At 46.9% G+C, this 19290-nt stretch overlaps 1 pseudogene; it reads left to right on the forward strand.

The window, feature by feature from the left end:
- Nucleotides 1-19290, forward strand: part of LOC106025319 (NBAS subunit of NRZ tethering complex-like) — a 152788-nt pseudogene that overhangs the window by 104147 nt on the left and 29351 nt on the right.

The following is a 19290-nucleotide window of genomic DNA, read 5'->3' on the forward strand; positions in this document are numbered from 1 at the left end:
AAGGTGTGTGTGGGTGAGAGTAGCTGTGAAAGCATCAGTGAAGGAAAGAGGCAGTGTCACTGTTCCCTTGCTATGAATAGGTCAGGCTTGAGTGGTGGCTGGGCTGAGCTGGGCTGGGCAGAGTGGATCCCTCAGGCAGCCTACCTGGCCTCGAGGACCCTGGGCCCCAGGATGCAAGCAGGGTGGTTCAGTGGAGTGGTTAAGACTGATTAACATCTCAAAGACTGGTGTTAGTCAGCCTCCTTCAGATCTTCTGCTCTTGGCTCTTTACTGGTTTTTCCAGCTGGGCAGCAAGGCACCCAAGATGACCGCCTGGAGTCACTGTCCTGGCACTGAGGAGGAGGACTCACTCTGTGTGTGAGGATGGCTGCTTGATGTTTCTGACTGAGGTCAGAGGAACCAGAAAACAAGAGGTGCTAGCAGCAGGTCGCAGTGCTGCTCTTCTGTGTGCTGTCACACCTAGGTCCCTTGCTGGATGTCTGTGTCCGACCCCATCCAGTCACAGAGGCACCTCAGGTTTCTCCTGAAATCCCCTTCCTTCCCTGGCCCATGCCCATTTCAGTCACTAGTCTTCACATTGTTTTGCTTAGGGGCAAGAATTCGGTGGCTCTTACTCAGCTGGAACTGTAGTCAATGAAGACCTAGGAAAGCAAGGATGTCATCCTTTTTATGAATCAGTCATGGCGAATCCCTTTGTTGCTGAGGTAAGAGCAGTATCTCTCACACACAGGCTTTCCTGTTGTCTACTGTGGACGGTGTAAAGGAAAACTGAAATTCTCCTGCAAGTGTACTTCCTAGGCATAGTGCTAGCTTGTGACATTCATTGGTTTTATGTGGATGATTTCAGACACATGAAGACATTTATGAAATGAAAATCATCTGAAATGCTAGATAAAATGGTACACATTAGTGAGAAGTTACTGTTCAAGTTGCCAGAAGCTGTAGCATCCCACAATTTTGTCTTCTAAGAACTCTTAAAAAAGATACCCGTTAAAAGGTGGACCTTGCTTTTGTCCAGTCTGGCATGCCCTTCGACACCTGTCAGCAGCCCCCTGTGGAGAGCTTTGCCGAGGTGCTGCTGAGGACTGGGAAACTGGCAGAGGCCGAGACAGATGGGAATGAAGGGTTTCCGACCACAGAAGGTAAGAGGGTGGCTCCCCACCCCGACGCAGTGTTAAAGAACCACGAGCCTGGGTGCATGTGAAGGGGAAAAGTTGTACAAGAGAGTAGAACTTTGTTAGCTTCTAAACTGCCTTGCTCTGTAACTGCTTCACGGTCTTGTAATCACTTTCTTGACTCCTGTAACTATAAGAGCATAACCGAACATACAAGATGCCTGACTGTACCAGACTTCATGAATCTATCCTTGGAACTAATGATCTCACCCCACTAGCTGACCAGAAGAATGGCCAGGCTTTTCTGTCTCACTTTTGTACCTCCTGCTTGTGCATCACATAAAAGTCCTAGATCACCGGACATCAGTGCCTGATATTCTGGGAGTGATTCCCATCAGTGCCCATTGACGTAAATAAATCTGCCTCCAAATTCTGGGTGTCATTTTGGTGTTTCTTGTGCCACCGCATATGGATGGATGAGGAAATGGTAGTGCAGTTTTCAGTAGTTTCCAAATGTCAGAGCCAACAGTACCATTTATGCCTCCGTTCACTTTAAAGCGTTTACTAAGAACCTGTTATTTCTGTGGATGCCAATACAGGATTTAAAAGGATGCATAAGATGTAATTCTTAGTCTAAAGTAATTCCCTTAGCAGATGGTATCAGGTGCTCAATACCTGTTTCTTTCTTTCTTTTATTATTAATCAATTATAGATCTGATTGATTATAAAGATTTTCTTTTTTCTAGTTAGATTTTTTTTAAGACGGGTTCTCGTTCTGTAACTAAGGCTGGCCTTGAAGTCACTATGTATCCCTTTCCTGGGCCTCAGGGTGATTCTCCTGCCTCAGTCTCTTGAGTGCTGAGGTTACAGGTGTGCACTGCCACACCCAGCCAATTTAAGGAGTTTTCTGTGTGGTGGCATAGATGTAAAGTTCCTGAAAAAGAAGGAAGTGCACTGTTTCCTCCTTATCATCTTTATTTCTCTTTAGGGCTTCAGGGTTTATCCCTTGACTTTATTCTTCCCTTTTGCTTCCTCTCCCTCCTACCATCCTAGTGAGTACCTCACGATTCAAAGGCTGCTGCTCCTCCAGCCATTGAGTCTGTATTCTGGGCCAGAGCAGTGGGTGGTGTCCTTGGAAGTTCTGTCTGCGACTCCCATCACATATTTCTGTCTCCTCTTGCTGCCAGCGTACTGGGATAGTGCCAGCCAGGCCGCCTGAGCCATCACTGTGTTGAGTAAGGGCAGAAAAGCATATGTGGGCAATAGAACTGCAATTTCCCCCCAAGACTGATGGTATAACTTTTAAAAATAATAATTTTCTTTAATAGTATTTACATACAGGAAGAGGAGAGATCAGTACTGCTTCCCACTCACTGTGTGGGTTCTGGATCCTGGAGGCTTTTACGACCGTTATCAGCTCCCTCTGTTTCTAAGCTGTATGTTTTCCTTACTAAGTTTAATCTTGCAGTCTGGGCTGTGTTTGTTCTTTCTCCAAAAGCCTGTTATCTAATTCCTGGTGGGGTTTAGAAGACCTCTGTATAAAACTGTACTAGCATTACCCTTCCTCCACTGAATTATTCCTCGTTGCTTCTTTCTTTCCTTTTTATTGCCTGGTGGGTCACGGTAACGTGTGACCTCCAGTGCAGCGGGTATGCGAGTTGCTGTGGATGCGTGTCGGCATACCTGGTCCATGGTGCTTTGCTTTCTTATGTCGCTTGCAGGTTACATGCATGTGAGCCTAAGGATCTCACAAAAGGTAAACCAAAACCAAGAAAAAGATTACTCAGGTGACACGAGGTCTGAGAGACGGAGCACTCGTGCCGGTTGCTGTGTGCTGAGGTGACTGCTGTGGCCAGGTCGAGTACTTAGGCAGGAGGCCTGGCTTCGGGGGTGCTTCTGCCAGGACAAGGAGTGCTCAAAGGGACTCTGGGGTGGTCGCCTGGATGACAGGCTGTGCTCCAGGCTTGTTGCCAGCTCACCTAGGAAACGTCTAGACCCGGGGTATCAAATCATCGTAAATATCTAAAATAAAAGTGCAGCCCTTGCAGCTGTGCGGCTGTTAGTGATTCAGAGCAGCTTTCCTGAGTTGGAGTGAGGGTTTTTACTGCCTGGTGAGAGTGATGCTGCCTTGTAGGTGAACCCAAGGTCAAGTTTCCTCATGACTTCCAGCTCACGGAAATCACTGCAATGTTTCCTCCCTTCCCTTGGGCTTAGTATAAGCTTTGTATTTCATTACACACATTCAGAAATGTTAGCATGTGCTATGTCTGTGAGTAGCATGTGTGATCTAGTAAGACTGCTGTAAAAGTATGTCTGTGGGAACTTAGTGACAGATGCAGTCCCTGCCCTGGGGATACGTCCGTGGGCGTGTCCCTCCTCAGCGTTATTGCCCTTCTGGTTGGCTTTGTTTTCCCTTGTTTGTTTCTGTGTGGCATTCGTTTCAGGTCTGTGGGGTACTTTTCAGAATGTCTTTAGTGGCAGCATATTGTCATCACTTGAGGACGCCTTGATTTATGGAAAGAGCTAGATGGATGGTAAATAAGGGGAAGATTGAGTTGATGTTATGACAGAAAAGATGGGACCAAAAGATGGTTAATAATGGGACTTCAGTTCCCAGGTGGGCCTGAGCCTGGCTCTGCCCACGCTACACGAAGGAGAGTCCTGCAGCAGCCTGGAAATTCACTGCCCCTCGGGGATTCCTCCTCCAGAACAGGATAATTTTGATGAGTGGCTTCAGATGTGCGTGTTTGAAAATTGGCCTCTTTCGTGCATAACGAGGGGAAGTAGCTGAAGAAAATTAAGGTGGACGTGGAGAATGACTTGGCGAGGTTGCAGTTGAAGGTCATGCAATAAAGACCAGCAGAAAAATGAGATGGAGGAATTATCAGAGGGGACACAGTTGGGTTTCCTCTTACAGCGGGGGCTGGAAGCACTGCTCGACACATGTCTGTTGGACATCAGCACCAAGTGGCAGCTGTGGGCTGTGTGTGCGGGGGAGTTTGTATAGTGTGTAATTGTGTGTAACTCCTACCAAGGAGTCCAGGACCTCTTGTGGACTGAGTTTACATAGTTTTTCTCGCTTTATCTTGTAATACCCAAATTCACAGCTTAATCTGTCCATCCTTCAGTTTTTAATAGTATTCTAGGATACAGTCACTAATACTGTATGCCTTTGTGCCCATAATTGCTCATACAAAATTTGTTTGGGGGCCTTCGTATTGTATTTTCAAATTATCTATCTGCACCTTTTCTCTTGTTCTAACACATTCATTCTGGAAGCGCAGGGACTCTGGTCCTTATCTTACAGTTGTGTCTAGTTCACAAATGTTTTTCATTTATCTTGAGTGAATTAGGAAATGGGCTCTGAAATGAGTGACTTTGTTTGGAAAATGTCTCCTAAACTATGCAGGTTTTTTGGAGACTTGATTGGCCATCCATTTGGTTCACGCAGTTTGGAAAATACACAGGAAATGGATATTTAGAGAAGTACAGAGAACGCTCATGTTTTATCCTATGAATCATCTATGGAGGACATTGAATTGTGATAAAATACCCAACACTCAAAGTTAAAGGGGGAAAGATTTATTTAGCTCACAGGTGGTAGAGTTTTCAGCCATAATCGGCTGGCTCTAAGACAGGGTGGCATGGACATCACAGAGGAGAAACAGTTTATGATCTCAGAAGGTAGCAAAGCTACAAGGGTTGACCCCAGCTCTTTCTGTCCCTCCTATCTTACCTAGGCTACTAAGGGCAGGCAGTGCCTGAGAGCCTAGCATTGCACCATGAATCCATCGCAGCATCACACACTCTAGATGAGCCACCTCTGAAGAAGTCCCATCTGTGCCTCTGTGGGGCTTTGGGGGACATGGAGACACAGCCACAGCACACCGTCTCTACGGTGTGATCCTGTAGCATGTGTGCCTCAGCGAGCTGTTTCTATCATTGAAATCTCTTAGGAGGTTCATCATCACTGGCATGGATATCAGCTCTGCTCAGTTATTATGCAAATGACTGAAATACTCATCTGACCAACGGAAATCTGGGGTATTTCTGAAGTCAGATATCACTTACTTTGGGTGCTTTAGGTGCCACTCTCCTTCTTCAGTGAAAAGCTTGGGAACCTGTGTTTTAAAAATGAAGCCTTTACATTGATTATCCATGAGCACCTGGTATTTTTCACTTAAGCCCTCAGTATGTAGAATGCTTACTTATTAATACTAGCCACATACGAGCACAGAATTTATTGACAAGGTGCTCTCTTTTATTAAAGCCATGACACTGGTGGGTTTTCACTCATAAAATTTTGTAAAGAAGTTGTTAGGGATAGTTTAACGACATGCACAGAGCAGATGATTGACTTTTTGCGTGGGTGATGAAGAGGGTTGTTCTCAGAGAGTGAAGTCATGGCAGTAGTGTCATAATCAAGAGGCTCATCCTGTCTTTGCCCGCGCTGGGCTGCGTTTATGGCTCTGATTTCAGGACACTTCAGTACTCGTGTGACTGCCTTTCACATTGGCTGTCACCACATGCAGAATTTTACAGCCTGGCCTGTAAAAGGACGCGGCCTCTGGAACCGTGGCCATGGATACCTTCACCCCACCTGACACTGTCCCAGTGGGTTCCCTCCTCTGGGCAGGGTCACTGCTTAATGCAGGTTATAAGATTTGTGTTCAGATGGTGCCAGGGGTTTCTATGAAAGAATCTTGTGAGATAATTATCTGCTGCAAGTGTGCAAGTGTGGTGGTCCATGTGAACGTGCGAGGGTCCCACACACAGTAACACTTGCCCCTGTCTCAGTTCTCCTGCAGCTGGCGAGTGATGCTTTGCCCAGTGACATGACCTTGGCCCTCGCTTACCTCCTCGCCTTACCACAGGTAAGTTGGTCCTCACAAGTGGCGAGTTTTAAAGAACCCAAGGGCTCTGTTCTGGGGACCCTTCTCAGTGGAAGTGTCTCGCCTGCTCATGCTCACCACAGCTGAGAGGACCCTTGGTAGGTGTTGGCAGTGGCAATTATGCACATTCTTCTGTGCTGCCAGTTGGTAGGACTCCTCTCCACCTGGCCTGGAGGTTTGTGGAGGTTTAACTGCAGGGAATCCTGCAGTCTAGTGTAAAGCCTGTCTTTCATCCACCTGTCCCTCAGAGCGCCAGCCTAATGGCGTCTTCTCAATTTTCACGCCATCACATTTAAGCATAGCTTAATCTTGGGTGACGGGGTGGAAGCTTGTACCAGATTCCTGGGGTAATGACAAGTGACGGAGTGGCTTGTAGTCTCCTGCTCACTTCCTTCATCCGCATTGACGACATCCCGCTCCTCCCTAGGTGTTAGATGCGAACAGGTACTTTGAGACGCAAGCACACTCAGCCCTGTCCCTCCAGCTGGCAGTGTACTACTACAGCCTCCAGATCTACGCCCACCTGGTGCCCGGCTTCAGTGACAAGTGCCACCCTCTGTACAGAGTGAGTGCCCTGGCCCCACCATATTCCCGAGGCGGGTGGGTTCGAGCTCTTCCTAACCAGGTGCAGCCCACAGCCCTCGGGGCACCATTGCCGTCCATCTGCACTGAGAAGTAGAGCTTCTCACACTTGCTGTGCCTGTGACTCTTCCCATATTCGTTAGAGAAATTGTATTTCAATTACCCTCCTGAAGAACTGAATTGCCACATTTGGGAGGAAAATAGTATCTTGGTTACTTTTCTCTTATTGCTGGGACAAAATACCCAACACCCAAAATTAAGGAAGGGAAGGTTTATTTAGCTTACAGTTTTTGGAGGTTTCAGTCCATAATCAGCTGGCTGCAAGGCAAGGTGGTGTGGCACTAAGGCAACACTTCAAGGCAGCAGCCAGAGCAAAAAGGAGAGAAGAACAAGCCTCTTTTCCTCCCTTACATTGTATACCAGCCACGCCCTCCCTCCAGGGCAGGTGTACCACTCACAAAGTCTCTGTGCCCTCCTCTTGTACAGGATGAGAATATTTACAAAGTAAGGATTCTGGCTCCTTGCTGAGTCAGTTAAACTTCTAACTCTCTGAAATTGATACAGTGTATCAACCATAATAACATAGAATAAGTCAGTTCATCCCACCTTACATTTTTAAGTTTTTGGTGTTTTTTTATGCTTATATTTTTTATAGTCTGTGATATTTTACAGTATCACTCTGATACTGAACCACAAACAATTTTGAAACTTACCCAGAAAGCCCTTTGCAGTCTTGCTAAGAGCCAAAGGCTTTCCTTTGACAAGTCTCGCCATGGAACTTGTGGAGGAAAGGGGTGTGTGCGCTCTAAATGGGAACCTAGGTGTGTGGAGCAGATAGGACGGTGGGCAAAGGCAGCTGGCCCCTCCCTGTCTCCAGCCTCTGTCCCCTCTGCAGTCACTGGGCAACTCCGAGGTCCAGTGAGAGCAAATGCTGTGGAAACTCAAGGATGCTGCACCTGCGGAGGTACATGAGAGACAGGAAATGAGTGCTGGGTGGCCGGGAGGTGGAGCATTTTGAGAAAAGCAGTAAATATCTAGTAGAGGCAATAGGTGAGAGGCATAGACCTTCCTTCTTTCCACACCTGGAGGGATCCACAAGGATTGAGTTTATGGTGGTGATAGGAGCCATGCCTAGCTGTTAAGCTGGGCACACTGTGCTGATTTCCAGTGTTACTTCTTCAATGCAAAGAAGAGAGTGTCTCTTTGTGCATTCTTTCTGCCACATGGGAATATGAAAGTTGCTCTGCAGGGACCAGAAACTTTCTGCAGGGCACATAAGACCCTTGGTAGGTGTTGGCAGTGGCAATTATGCACATTCTTCTGTGCTGCCAGTTGGTAGGACTCCTCTCCACCTGGCCTGGAGGTTTGTGGAGGTTTAACTAATGGTCAACTTGAAACACGGAACTGAGTGTGGTGCTGGGTGTGGAAGATCCAACTGAGGATGGTTGCCAACAGCTAAAAAGAGAACTGGAGTGGAGATGGCGCACTGTTTGATCTTCTGGAGAAGCTTGTCTTGCTGGCTTTCCTGCTGTGAACTCAGCTGCTATCATTATTGGAGGAGCTTGGGTTCTTGCTGTCACTGGGGATGGCTATGGTTTTTTAAGGGAGGTCTGGTCTTTACCACATGCATTGCTTCCTTACTCCTATGCCGATCCCTCAGCCTGCTGCCTCAGATCCTTTGTCCTGCTGATGCAGACTTTCTAGCTTCCACCACTGAACTTTGGGCTTTCCTACTGCTGATCTTTCATACAGACTTGGATGAGACTTTGTTGTGGGCTCTAGGCCTCCAGTTGGACTTGTGGGAGACATTGTTATGGGCTCTATGTTTTCATCTGGACTTGTGCAGGACATTGCCATAGGATCCAGGCCCTCAGCTGTATTCTTTGGGTCTCTAGCGTGTAGACAGATTTCTTTCACTCTTCTGCATTTGACTCTTTGGGTGAAAATTATAAAATAATCCTATGCATTATGCATCCTGTAGTAAATCTGTTCCTCTGTAAATACTGACTGCAACAGAGTTTGTATCACAAGTTACATCAGAATGCAGAGAGAATGTCAAGTGAGGTATTGTGCTGTTGAGGCTGGTGATGAGTGTGGAGATACAGTGCACATCAGCCCAGCCTGCAGAGCTGGTGTCAACAAGCAAGCTGGCTTCTGAGTGCTGTCCTTAGACCAGGGAGCTGCAGAAGTCACTGTGCCCATGGTGGAAATTCAGAGTGGTCCCATGAGAGGTCCAGCCAGCAGATAGAAGGAGACTAAGTTAAAAGGCAGCCATAGCCACACTGAGAACTGAGGCATGGGAACCCCTTGTATCCAAATCCATTGCCAGAAGTAGTGTCTATGCAGCTGGTTCCTAAGTACTCTCCAGTTACAGTTAGATTTGGTTTGTCTACTCCATTTTTCCCTTTGGCTGTAGCCATATAGGACTTAGCACATGCTCTACCCTTTGATAGAAGTTGTCTTCCTGTTTTTCGAACTGTATTTGTCACTTTTTCATCACTCAGGCAAAAATTCCTGACACCTGTAACTCAAAGGAGGCTAGATTGATTTGCCTCATGGTTTCTGTGGGCTCAGTCCCTGGCTAGCTAGATCTGAGGCTGAAGGGGCACGGTACAACAGTGTGGCAGAGAAGGGCTGTTTGATCCATGGCAGACAAGAAGCAGAGAGAAGGGAGGAGCTGGGGGCATACCCTTCCAGGTCACACCCCAGTGACCACCTCCAACCAGACCCTGCAGCACGTTCAGCCCGGGACTCATCCGTGACGGATTCACAATGAGCACAGCACTGTGATCCATACCTTCTAGGTTCCCCATAGGGTTCAGTCTCGTTTGAACACAGGAGATTTTGTGGGGGACTTTTTAGATCTAGACCGTAGCACTGGCCTTTCTGCTACTGGTACCTGAGGACTTAGCTAAGATATAAACTCTTCTAAGGAGACTTCCTGACACTTGCCCAAGTCCCATTCTTGTAGTTCCCTAGCACCCTGTGCTTACTGTGTCACACTGTATACAATCAATAGCTCAGTGTCCTCCGAATAGACTGAGTTTCTGGGGGGCAGGGCATGTATGATGGTAGTGCCTCCCTTGGTACGTAATATGTGCACACAGAAAATTTTCTAAATGGATGAAAGGTGGCTGTCTAGCTTATTATGTATGTTATTCAGGTACAGGTGTTTTGACTGAAGATGTTTCCTTGTGATTTTTAGGAATAGGACTTAGTATCTGCATAGGGGTAGGGAAAAATTAAATAGAATAAGGTTGACTTGCTCAGTCCACCTGCTGCTGCATTTAAAGATTTCTTTAAATGGTTTTTACCCACGCTTGCAGCTGTTTCCTTAAGAGGAGCAAGGGAGACTCTCAGGTGTAGGTGGCAACACAGACCGGACCCTGGTCAGTCTCTTGTGTGGGTCTGGTGTGTTAGGCTTGCTACCCCTAGAGATGCTGACTGCTTGCCTGAGTTAGTGGTGTGTTTCCGAGAACCAGGGTAGATTCTGGGGTTTTCTGTAGTACAGGTGCATGCTAGTTCAGGACCGAAAGAGCCAGAGGTCTTGCTTTAAAAGTGGGAGAGGTTTTCCAGGTGAGGCACAGAGCAGAGGCACTGAATGCGTCCCAGATCCACATCCTGTCTTCGCAGCCCGCTGTGCCTGCTATCTGTGCTGGCTTCAGGCAAGGTGCGCCTTGGTTAGGTGACCACAGCTGAAGGGCCAGTGGGTGTGGGTGGGCACTACCCTCTCTGACCTCCCATGCTCATCTTGCCATAATACATGTCCAATGGGTCATCCATTCCTTCCGCAGGCTGACCCCAAAGAGGTGATCGGGATGGTCACCAGGCACGTGACTCACTGTGGACTCAAAGCCTGGCCGGAGGCCCTGGCCCCACTCACCGCGCAGCTGCACCACTACAATGAGCAGCTTCTGGACTTAACACAGGCACAGCTCCTGCAGGGCCTGGGGAAGGGCGTGGACGTGCAGCGCTTCACCACTGATGACCAGTACAAGAGGGAGACCATCCTTGGGCTGGCAGAGTAAGGGCACCTTTGTGTCTCGAGGGGCTGGGTCCGAGATGCGCACAGACGGAGCTGTCAGAATGCTCGTCTTAGTCCTCTGATGACCCATGAGTGCTGCAGCTGTCCAGAGCTTGGCCCCTCCTCCTGGCCATAGAAGAGATGCATATGTCTTTCCAAACAGCAGTAGATGCTTGCGACTCAGCAAGTGCTGAGACTGCTGGTTGTAAAGTTCCCCAAGCCTTTGATTCCCCTGTGCCAGGATGACGACATGGTAGAGGAAGTAGGAGAGGGTCAGAGACAGGTGACATGATTACTGATGGACTTTTAAAAGTCAGATTGCTGAAAATCTCACTCTCCCAAGTACATGTCAATTAGGCATGGTGGTGAACGCCTGTAATCTCAGCTTCTGGGAAGGCTGAGGCAGGAGGATCTCGAGTTTGAGTGCTGGCAGTTTAATGTCTTGAGTTGTGTATAAATTAGATCCCATTAACATAATATGCTAGGACCAGACGTGGTCTCTGCAGGTGCCTTTGCCTGCCCTGGGCTTCTGTAAGGAAGAGGAAGAGAGGCCACTACTCTTGTCACCTCTGTCAGAGGCCAGGAGTGGCTGTGCTTCTCCTATGGGCCTCCTCCCTTCAAGGGAGGTGCAGCCCCTGTGGGAGGATGGTGCATTTTGATGCTTTCTGAGCAGGTGTTGCCTTGGCTTTGAAACCTTAGTGTATGTTTGCTGTCTAGTTTTGATCAGTGAGAAGTGCCCCTGTCAGAAGGGGAGGCTGCGCGCCCACCTTCGTTGGTGCTGGTTTGCAACCTGGGATGTTGTGTTTCTTACATCACAAGTCTCTGAATGCTTAGCAGGGTCAAGGCCTCAGGCATACTCCAGAGACTTTATCTGTCACTCGTCCTCCTCGATGATGTTGAGATGGAATGTGGTTTCCCTGTTTTTAGCTGGGAGAGTAGGTGCTCAGGGATATGCAGTCAGTGGCCCAAGTTCTGTAGCTGGTAGCTTGCGTCTTTGAGCAGGCGCTGTCCTGAGTCAGAGCGTCACACCTCCTCAATGCCCTCTTCCTGCCCCTCAGGGCAGCACTGTGCCCGGCCTTGGGACTGAAGTGGAATCGCTGTCCACAGAGAGTGACTCTGCTCCGTCCATGGTGCTTTAAACTAACAGTGAGCCTGATGACAAGAAGGGTGTGTCACCCATCTTCATTTACATCCTTGAGAAAGAAGCTGAGTTGTTGGGATAGCTGATAATTTCATACTGGCTTGGCCTTGTTTCCCACTAGAGATGCCTACCCAGGACCATGCAGGGTGTGGGGAGATCCCAGGACCATGCAGGGGTGAGCAGAGATGTGCAGGGACACGCAGTCCCTGTCACTCACCCTCTTCTCCTGGAGGTTCCTGGTTGTATAGCCACTCAGTGCCTGGTTTGGCAGCTGTTGTACACTAGAAAAAAGAGCTTCATTATCTTTGTATTATACCAAAACACCTGTAATGTGACTCTAACTGTTCTGTATAAGTTTTTCTTCTCCCTTCTCCCTCTGGGTGACCTAATTGATATGTTAACCATTGCGGCCCACTACAAATAACAGATGTGGTGCTAAAATAAGGTAACAAGGGTTGTTAATTGCTGCTAGACTCTTCTGTTCTCTGCTGAGGAAAACAGGATCTTCCCCATTAGCCATATCCTGATCCACGCCCACGACCCTCTTACTTTATAGTGATATATACTTAAAGGTGGCAAATATAGAGGAACAAGACACACAGCTTTTACAGTCTCCAATTGCACTGTGTCGCTGGGCCCAGGATGAATCAGCGCTGCCTTTTTAAAATACGTTTTTCCCTCATTTTTTGAACTCAAGTTTGGGGGCTCATTCGTGGATTACAAGAACAGCTACCGGCAACGCTGCAGCAACTCTTTTGGAGGCTCTCAGAGCTTTGAGGAGCTGGGCTGGCCACGCAGCCAGGTGCTGATTCTCAGCCCGAGCACTTCTCTTTGGTTGGCTCTTGAGCCTCATGCCGAGTTCCCGCACCTTCTGAGAGGTCTTTGTGCAGAATGAAGGCGTTCAGGGAGTGGTGTCTGAGATCCTTGGTTACATTTTGCTGGGCCTGTTTTCCTTTAAAGTGTCTAGCTAGCATATGCTGTTTGAAGCATGTCCTAGAGGACAAATACATGCTTTTGAGAAATACATAATAGACTCTCCTCTACATTCTGTTGCGTACAAAACCACACTGTGGTCTTTGGATGGCTTGTTTAAAATGCCGCAGTGTTCCGCAGGTTGGCAGTTTGGCCAATTCTGATCTGGATTTCTGTGTCTCAGGTAGACGAACTGTGTAACCTACGCTGTCCTCTCTGCTGCTTCCCTCACACTGTGTCCTGCAGCTGCCTTGGTTTCCTTGCTCTTTGTTGCCATTTTTAACAGCCAGGTTCTTTCCTTTGCGTGCCTGTCTTTCACTGTCTGCACCTCTTGGATGACACCGTCTCAGTGGCCAAGCAGGCAGCGTTGAAGAGTGTGTGACACTCTGGTTCCTTCCTAGCTGTGTCAAGGGGTAAACGCATCCACACAGCTGGGTGTGGGGGTGCAGATGCCAAAGGCAGGAGTGCTGAGGCAGGAGTGTCTCGAGTTAGAGCCCAGCCTGTAGAACTCAATGGCTTAGTGAGACCTTGTCACAGGGTGCAGCCCAGCACAGCTCCAGACAGGCCTGGGGACAGAGCTTAGTGAGCAGGCCCTGGGGGAAGGTCGGTTGGGAGCCTCCGGTGTGGACCAGATGCAGGTGAACGGCTCTCGCTGCAGTGGGGAACGAGCTCTGAAACCCACTTCCTGCGAGGCGTCTTAAATCTGCACCCTCCAGTGTCCTCTGCCCACCAAGTCCTGTGTTTCTTTGCTTCCCTCCCCTGTGCCTGCCGGCTGTCCCGAAGAACGCTAGAGGAGACCGTGTATAGCCTTGTGCTCTTCCTGGCTCAGCGCTGCGGCATCTCCTGCTGGGAAGTGTTCATGACCCACCTGGAGTTTCTGTTCACCGATAGCGGGTGAGTACCTGCGGCCATGCCCTGCTGTTGGGAAGAATCTGGAAGTACTCGTCCAGCAGAATTTACAGTTTCCCTCCTCAGCTACAGTGATGTATATCTTGGCACATTATCCTCTCCTTTACCCTTTCAGTACACTAGTGTACTCGCAGGCCTTTTTAGCCTTTATTTTTCAGTAGCTCTAGTCTCACATTAGATAATTTGATCTGCTGTGTGTTTCACTGAAAGATTTTTTGCTGGGATTCTGCTCCCATATTAGACACGACATGACGCAAGAGCCGCACTGTGGCTGTCTTGGAATGTGCAGTTTGCAGTGGGGGCAGATGGTGGTTATCGATGTCCTGACTCTGTGGGAAGTTAGAACTGAGTCCCCTGTGTGGGAGTCTGACAGTTAGGGCGCCACTGAGGTGCTCAGCAGTGATTGGAGAGTCCCTAGTCCTGCTGAATCCCCACCATCAGGTGTGAACAAGGTGGAAACAACCTGCCGGGGTGGGCGGAGGGGAGGCTGTGGTGTCTGCTTGATTAAGCCTGCAGTGGCAGCCTGTGAAAGGACAGTGTGAGACCAGAGGGTGTAGAGACACAAGGGTGATTTGAAAAAGGGGGTGAATGACTGACTGCATTTTTAAAAGTTGGAAAAGGTACAATGCCACAGAGTCCCTTCGAAATTCTTCCCCTCACTTCAAACACACTCAGCCAGTGGTTCTTGCCACTTTCTGCAGCAGCTCTGAAAGTCCTCTCTCTGGGTGTCTTTAGGAGGTGTAATAAAAACTGCCAGCCTTAGCCATGGGATCTGGCACTATGCTACTTCCTGCTTCCTGAAAGCCAAAAGGACTTCGAAGGAGAAATGTATGTTTCTGAATCTCTTTGGGACACGGAGGTGGCCAGGACAGCCAGCTAAGAGGACTCTGGAGCTGCTGCAGCAAGTGGAGGGAGTATGCTCGGAGTGAGGAGAGGATTTTTGTGGGGACTTGTGGTGCTGTGTCTTTCACTGTAACTAATTTTGAAAATGAAGCACACTCCATTTTTTGGTCATACCTTGCATGTGTGTGCATCTTGCCCTTTTCCATGAACTGCTTTGTGTACCTCAGGACTCCGCCAGTGGAGGTCATCCCTAGATGTCACTCAGAAGCTCTTTTTTTGGGAAAGAGCTCCACCTACTGCTTTTCTTTATAAGTGGCCTGACTCAGGCACTTTGTTTCAGTAAAGTGAAGAGCACCATACTTACTGCAAGTTGATACCTCGCTGCTGAGTGAATTCAGTACAGTTCCCTACACTCCAAGAGGAAGGGAGCCGTGCTCTAGGTAGATGATGTGCTGAGGCGTGGCAGATCTTCCCATCCTTCTCTTCCTGTCAAGACAGCAGGCTTCTCTGAAGGCCAGGCAGGGACCTGACCTCTACCTTCAGCCCCTCGTGGCTGCCGCCCCAGGCCTCTTTTCTAGGGAGTAGATGGAGCCGTTTTCACTGCCCTTACAACCAGGTATAAATTACTTTCAGTGAGCTAAGGTCAAAGGCATGGGAAGAATAGAAAGTGACAACCCAGAGGATTTATATGGTCTCTTTCCAACAAGGAGACCAAGCGTTTCAAATATATGAACCAATTCGCCCTCCTCTGATCCCCGGGAAAGGGAGGCCATGTGGGGGGAAGTGATTAGAGGCAGATAGGAAGGCTTTGTGTAACAACCTTGGATTATCAGGGAGCCAGCATGGTTTCCTATCGCTCCCATTTTTCTTCCTTTATTTTTTTATGGAGAGTGAAGCAGGCTGACCTTTCCGAGGTTCTCTGTATCTTTCTATTTCCCTGGCTGAGTCTGATGAAGTCAGGAAGGGAAGTCAGAAAGGGAAAAGGTGGTAAAGTAACTCCCCGTTTAGTGGAGGTACCTTTGCTTCGATTCCTGACACCCTGGCACCAAGTTGAACATTAATTATCAGGCTAAATAAATGAGCGAATTGCAGTATGAAAAAATCAATGGTAAGGTCATATCAAAAATGAAAATTAAATATTGTGGATAAATAATTATGGCTGGAGGAAGTGCCCACCAGATTTTCTTCCAACTGCATCTGCCGTTTGCTCTCTGAGACTCTTCCATAAGTGGGAATTCTTTCTTAGCATGTACCTGCATGCCCCCAAGGTCACACTGAGTGTCGGCGTGTCAGAGGAGACTCTGCGTTTGTTCCCGGGTTGCTGAATTCCTCTCTAGGGCCACACCTCATCCGAGTGCTGCCCCTGCTATCATTTCCCACACAAAGCAAAGAAAGTTGGAAATGGTAAAAAGGACCATTGCAGAGGCAAAGTAGAAAGGTAAAAGGATTAGAGGAATGTCACGGGAGAAGAGATTACAGGAATTTAATCTGTTACATGCAGCTTCAGGCAAAGGAGAGACAGGAAGAGATGGTGTTTACAAACTGCACCTCGCACTGGGGGAGACGTGTGCAGCCCAGAGCTCCACGGGGTCTAGTGAGGACCTGCGATGTCAGGAAAATAAAGGGAAGCATCGCTGGACAGCATTGATCAAGGGTAATGAGGGAATTTAAAGGGGTGGGCAGATGCCATGAAAAAAAAAGCGTAACAAATGCGAACCAGTGGGGATGAAGATAAAAACACATGGGTATACCATCCTTAGGGAGTCTGTAAATCTCCCAAATGCTACAGTGAAACACAGGTAGCTAGCTGGTAGCTTCTGGTGTGGGGTTGATGGGGTGAAGATGTTGGGGTGAAGAGGATGGGGTGAAGAAAGAGGCAGGAGGTGGCTTTCCCACTCCCAGGGCTATGCTAATTGGGCTCTTGGATCTTTGGATAGTGAGAGCTATTTTGTAAGCCCAATGGAATGAATGATCCTGGATATATATGTAAGAGAGCCTGCTGTCAAACAATTGCTAGGAGGCCTGGTATCTTCAGACAGTCTTTACGCAACAATCTTTAATATTTTATTTCAAACAAAGAAACAAACGAACAAAGACAAGAACTCTTCCAAATTCCTAACACATCCTTAAGCTACAATTTAGGACCAACTGCATCATCAAAGAGAAGTAAAAGGAATTAAGAAATGTCACGTACATGCACAAATGTCCCACGATTAATGCCACAGTCATATACATGCACTCATAAAAATAAAATTAAAAAAGAAAAATAAAAAAGTAAGTTATTTATGCCCAGTGATGCACACACAGGCGACTAAGTCACTTGTTCCTCAGAGATTCTAATAGGAGGCCTGAAATCCAACGACTTTTAGAGAGCAACCTGATAATTGCAAGATGGCGTTAGGGTGGGGTGGGAGACTTTTCGTAGGTCTGGCCTGGGATCGGGCACAAGTGTTACAAACATTCTGTTCCTGTCGCAGGCAGAACTGTGAAGATGTGGGGTTTGGGTGGTATGTATTGTTCTCTCTGAATTAAAGTCTTCTGGGTTTTTTTTTCTTTTTTGTTCCACTTCTTTCAGGTGCATTCTTTCCTTTTATGACAGGTCATGTGATAAACCCGAGGGGAGTAATAAATGCCAAAATGCTGTTATAGCTAAATGTCATTACTTTTGTTATTTTTTGGAACAATTGCTCTTTTAGTTTTTATTAAGATTTAGTGGAAATTGCAATTTTCTATTTGAGCTTGAAAGTAACCTGGTAAATTCATACCATCATCCATGTACTTTTTGCACAGTATGATGATTGCTAAAGAAATATGAGGCTGTCTTTTGTAACTAGATGCAAAAGATAGTGTGAATAAAGCATTCCCCAAAGGGAACTGCATGGATTTGAGAGCTCTACTGAATGGCAGGTCTTTGAGAAATAGCACTGAGAATCTAATTGAAATGTGTACAAAAAGTAAACACAGCCCTATCTTGTTTTTCAAAATTATACAGAAGCCTGCTTTTAAGAAAATGCACAATGATTTAAAAGCAATGTCTCTAAATACATGAAGTAATTTAAGCTGTTCATGATGTTTAAGGAGCTGCATTACGATATAAATGGGTGCACTACTTAATTTCATCAGAAATTAAGTGATGGATCTCGAAGTATTTAGTAAAATAACTGAGCCACTTGATGGTATGGTTTTAGAAGTTTATTTTATAAAAGAAATTATAAGAAGCAAAGCAATTACCACGTAGGTTCGTAGCCTGTGGTAATCACAGTTCACTGTTGGATTCTGGGGGAGACAATGTATCTTAGAAGAAAACAAAGTTATTATAAGTGGTGTGTGTGTGTGTGTGTGTGTGTGTATGTGTGTACATGTGTGCGCGTGTGTGTATGTGCATGCAGCTCCAGCTAGAAAATAAAGCTTGCCTCAATAAGTCTCATGCTGGCAGGAACATGCTAGCAGGCACGCATGGCCACACGTTTGCTTTGCTCAGTCTGTACCGTCCCATGTATGACATTTTTGGCAACAGAACAAACAGAGCTGGGAGTTGTCCTGTTCTTCTCAGGCTTCTCAGGAGGCTCATCTTACTGCTGAGCTCCTTTTAGACAAGATGGAATATATAACCCTACTTCTCCCCATCATGATTTGTGGATGACAATTTTACTGAAGACTTTCAAGATCCACTAAACACTAGTACAGATAGTACTGAGGATCAGTACTGTCATAAGGTATCATAAGATAGTCCTGCATCACAGAAATGCAGCTGTGATGTACGCTTTGTAACCTTTGGTTATAGTGATGAGGACATCTTCAGCTCTGTCCATTTGGTGAGGCCTTTCCTGTTTTGCTTGTTTTCATTTGGACTTTGTGACTGATTATTTGGGACATTATTCTGCATCAATCTCGTAGGCAGACTGATGGGTCTATGTCTGTGATTTCCAAGTGGATGCTACAAGGTTTTGTCTCCCCAGTTACAAAACCTTAAATTCCATTAGTATTTCCCTCAACTGCATGGCTTTGTTCAGGTGAGCTGATTTCCTCATCCTTTTCACTGTCCTGCTGATACAGAAAATGGCTCTTCCTGCTAGAAAAAAAAGCTCACTTGTTGCAAAGGGCAAACTTTGCAGTGCTAATTTGATGAAAAGGGTTTTATAAAGCTTCATAACTTAGGTAGGAGACAAATAACTTTTAGCATGAACAGATCTTAGATATGTTTGTTTCCTTTATCCCATAAAATTATGGTTGAGAGTATTATTTATGTTCCAGTTTTATACAGCTGTCTAGTGTACAAAACAGGTCCTGAAGCAGCCAGAAACTAAATGAATAGGGACACCCAATAGAAGTTAGATTGATGTTCAAGTTTATAGCCACAAAAAATTTCAATAACATTATACAAATTTTCTTTTTTTGCATCAGTTAGAATTTAGATATGCCCAAATAGCTTACTATGGTTTGGATAAATATTATCCTGAGGTCTGTGCCCTAGGGGCTTGGTCTCCAGCACAGTGATTTGGGGAGGGGGTGGAATCTTCAGGAGGTGTGGCTTAAGGGAGCACTGTCTTTTGGGGACATGGCCTTGAAAGTGACTGTGGGATCTTGGTCTATTCTTTTTCCTTTTTGCTTCCTGGCTGATGATAGAAGCAGCTTCACTCAGCCACAGCCTCGCCACCATTGCCATCCAGGATGTCTACCAGAGGCCCAATGCAATGACTGTGCCTTGTACTAGACTTCAGCCTCCAACACTATGAGGTGAAATAAAACCTCTCTTCATAAGTGAATTGTCTTGGCTATTTTGCTATAGGACAGAATACTGACTAATGCAGG

This window comes from Cavia porcellus, unplaced genomic scaffold, assembly GCF_034190915.1.
Source record: "Cavia porcellus strain 051 isolate PalLab524CR breed Dunkin Hartley unplaced genomic scaffold, mCavPor4.1 scaffold_8, whole genome shotgun sequence".
NCBI lineage: Eukaryota > Metazoa > Chordata > Mammalia > Rodentia > Caviidae > Cavia > Cavia porcellus.